The following is a 4548-nucleotide window of genomic DNA, read 5'->3' as shown; positions in this document are numbered from 1 at the left end:
CCGAAGTCTTTGCATGTTTCACATTTGTCTAAACTGAGACTTTTCTCCATTGTAATATCACTGACTGTGTAGTATATTTCTCTGATTTTTAGCACAGGTAGCCCTGTCATCTTCAGTAAGTTCATACATAATCAGGTGTCTCACACAATCAGCCATGTCTTTTCAAATGTGTACGCCTTCATCCAAATTTAGCAACATATTTCTCCATACATTGCATGCAGTTCTCGTGGCCACAAAGCCAGATCATGGTCTTGGCAGGGTAATGGGCTGCCCCCCCTGGCAGCCATACTAATACCCCATTACTTGTCTGTCACTTCACAACACTGTTCAAACTTGTCATTGTGCATACTAATTTCGTCTGTACTTTTACAATAATTAGAGAGATTTGGATTTAGTTTAAAACTGTTATTTCAAAATTTACAGCTGTCTGCAAATAAATAAATAAATAAAAGTAAATAAAAATAAACAATCTCACAATGAAAACAGACCCGAAATACACCGTTATTGAAAATGCATCTGACAATCCATTAAACTACAAGCTACAAACTAGTTAAATAGCATACAGTGACATACTAATTGCCAGCTATATGAAGGGTGCTGGAATTCATCAGACAAATGTACAACTCATTTGCTAACAGCTTGACACAACACACTAGATTCAAGTTTCCCTTTTCAAGGGCAGCTCAGGTGCTCGGTTTGGTGAATTGACTTGGTCAGCATAACACAGTAGATTGACAAAAGAAGGCTAGAGAAATCAAACCCAGCATGAGTCAGCACATCAGACAAATGAAGGCTAGAGAAATCAAACCCACCATTAGTCAACACAACACAGCAGACAAATGAAGGCTAGAGAAATCAAACCCAGCATGACAGTAGCAGCTCTTAGCCTTACTCATCTGCTCTAAGTAGCAGACAAGACTGCTTTTAGGCCAACAGTGCATTTCACACCTGTGTGCCTGCAGCAAACTAAACTGAAAATGTATTTACACTTAAAATATTATCATTAAACTTGTAGACTTCATGTCACCCAGTTTATTTACAGCAAATTAATAAACACACTGTCCGCAATCAACAAAACAAGGAAAGCATGGATCATATCCAAACACCAAGGCTCATACAATGATGCTCGTGTCTGCTACAATTAATTCCTTCATTTACACCACAACTACTGTGGGCTGCAGGAAGCAAGCATGTTATATAACCACATACACACACACACACACACACACACACACACACACACACACACACACACACACACACACACACACACAACAATCAGTTACAGACATTTGTATGATGGTACACCTCAGATATCTCCTTGAGAACAAGTGAATGAGTATGTTCATAAAATGGCCAGAAATGTATCTCATCTCACTGTTGTCAGAATCATACAGTGGAACCCATTGCAACCAAATTCTGTCATGTCCACTTCTTAACTCATGAATCAAAGACCTAAAAATCAGGAAGATATTTCAAATATTTCTCTTATATACTTTGAAAGCTACTAGAATAAAAGGTTTTATATTAGCTTGCATTTTCTGAAGGATACAGGGATAAAACTGATGCATGTTATTTATTGACTGCAAACTATAACAATTTGACAGAAAGCCTCTGATTTTACAAGAAATGGGCAACATATTTTACAGCTTCTTCTGCTCAAGAATTCTGCACAAAGCCAAAAAATAATGAAGGAACAAAGGCCCATATATAGTTATTTTTTTTCTTTTATTAATCTTTTAACCAGGTAAATTCACTGTACAAAGCATTCCTTTACTGGAGTGACCTAGAACCACTGACTAACAAAAAAGGCAAATAATAGGCAAGTGAATGTGGAAAGATTCAAATACTGTATTTCTGACTACAGGAAGAAGTTTGTTAACAGCTCAGAGATTCGATTCCCAGAGAACTATAACTAATGATTTTCTGAACAACAATAGCTATGAAACTTTAATGACTAACATTACTGACTGACTATTATCCCCAGTGATTAATCAGAAAATTAAAAAAAAATAAAACTGAATTAAAGTCTGGCAGCAGATGAAGTGGATTAAGGCTCTAATGTCATAATGAGTTGCTTCCTGCAATCAAGGATGCAGTGTTTGATTCTTTCTTGTTCCACTTAACTACTGTGCGACTCTGAGCTAGTCATTTAACCAGACAGTACAGCGCTTATTTAATTGGCTAGAGAGGTATCGTGTTTAAAAAAATGAATCTCTGTGCCTGGGGCATTTGGTGACTGTTCTTCTTGAGAAGATTTTTACTATGTTAACTATCTGAATTTTTTAAACCTTTTTTACAGTATTTAGTTAGATCTACTGCTCTCCACACAGTGGAATCTAGCACTGATGTGTATAGTCACCATTATACAACTCCCCCCATTAATATTCAAAAACGTGCACACTGATTGGTCAGCATGCACGTTGTAAATCAGAGTTATAGTAATGGAAAAAGGTCCGGTCGCCCGGACTGTTTCCATTACTATAACTCTTTTTTCACGCTGTTTCGCTATGTTAAACGAGTTTAACAAGGCGAGACAGCTTTAAAAAAAAGCAACAGAGATTCTCTCTTGCTTTGTTAAAGCTGTCACGTTATGTTAAACTTCTTTAACATAGCGAGACAGTCTGTAAAAAGCAACGTAGATCTTGCTTTCTCCATTGCTTTTTTCAAAACTGTCTCGCTATGTTAAATGGGTTTAACATAGCGAGACAGCTTTAAAAAAAGCAACAGAGATTCTCCGTTGCTTTTTTTAAAGCTGTCTCGCTATGTTAAACCCATTTAACACAGCGAAAACAGTTTGTAAAAAGCAACGGAGATCTTGCTTTCTCTGTTGCTTTTGCCCACAGTTCTGATGTACTGCATAGGCATACGCATGTGTAGTACATCAGAACTGCCGCAGAATACCAGACAGCTGCGGAAGGGCAGCAAAGAGGCATTATACAATGCCATTATTTAAGAAAAGTATTTTTTTTCTTAAATAATGTCATTGTATAATAGCAATAACCCACTTCTGAGTGTGGGTAATGCTGGATTTACCCAGGGTTGGCTTTGTTTGGCAACTTGGGCTTCACCCTCGTGACCAAACCATGCCAACCGTGGGTAAATCCAGCATTACCCACACCCAGGCATGGGTTATTGCTATAATATCACGCAGCATAAATCCCCTTGCAATCTGTGTTGACACTGATCACAGAGTAAGCTTCCCTTAAAATACAATTACTATCTAGACAGATTTTTTTTAATTACTAGAGAACTTAGCTTGAACATAGCTGAACATTACTTATCAAGTTCTTGTCTTATTGATCTATTTAATATTTAAATTTTCTCACTCCTCCCTAGTAGATCAGCAGCCAATGATATGCACCTCCTACTCTGTGGTCAGTATTGTTGAGATGTGTATTCTGAGGCATTGTAGCAATTACTTCACGTACACTGATGACCCACTTATTTTTAATAAAACATATAAAGTATGTGAGAGGTGTAAATACACTTTAACACTGGAAGCAAAACTCTCTCATACAACCAAGGTTAATCTTATAATGTTGTCAGTGACACTTGCATCACACCTACTATACAGTACAAAGACCCTACACATTAAACTAGTTATGCTGAGGCATTTACAGGTAACCTTCCTAAAACACTAAGACGTTCTGCAGGCACAATCAGAAAAAAGGGTCCTCAGCCTTCAAGTAAACACCACCCACAGCTAAACATACTAACACTGTATGCAATGCCTCTACAGCTAAGTCCTTAAAGCAAACCAGCAGACAGCTAAATCTCCTGGTCAGTGGTGATTTTATAGTGTGGCACACCAATGTCCCCCTCAACAGACTAAGGAGAGAGTTACAGTTAGGTGCCTCTCCGGGGTTAGCATCTGACAAGTCACACAGGCAATCAAGTCATTGAACCACAGGTACCAGTATGACTCTGTCATAGTCCATGTGGGTATTAATAACCTGAGACGTACATCCTTTGACTATATGAAGTCAAATACGATTGAGCTGTCCGATTATGTGTCTCAGGCAGGTATGAGCCTAGCAATGGACAGCATACTACCTTCTCCAAGGATGATGCCATGTTACCAACAGAAAATGCCTTCTCCAAGGATGATGCCACATTGCCAACAGAAAATGATTGATTTCAACAATTGGCTTAGCTTCTGGTGTCTGTCCAGGGGGATACAATACTTAACAAATGGGAGGGCATGGTTGACAGACCACACTGCTTTGCCAGGGTCTGCACTTGTCCCTTCTAGGCTTTCAGGTATTAGAAAAGATCTCTTCCATTCCCATAGCGCCTTTTGTAGGCAATTCTAAGCTGATAAACCTCCTGACTTAACTGAACCTATGAAGGAATATCTGAAGGTGGTACTGTTCTATGCTAGAAGTCTTAACAAGAAACTTTACTCCCTGCAAGCTTTCCACACTCTGCAGAGTGGAGACATCTGTGTAGTAATGGAGACATGATTTAAAGTCATGAAGAGTACACCAGTAATGCAAAGTTAGAATGCCTTTCACATCTTTATACCAGCTACTGTACAGGAGGGAA

Source organism: Protopterus annectens, chromosome 1.part0, assembly GCF_019279795.1.
Source record: "Protopterus annectens isolate FY-2018-M chromosome 1.part0, PAN1.0, whole genome shotgun sequence".
Taxonomy (NCBI): Eukaryota; Metazoa; Chordata; order Ceratodontiformes; family Protopteridae; genus Protopterus; species Protopterus annectens.
The sequence above is the reverse complement of the archived record's forward strand: the minus strand, read 5'-3'. Positions refer to the sequence as shown.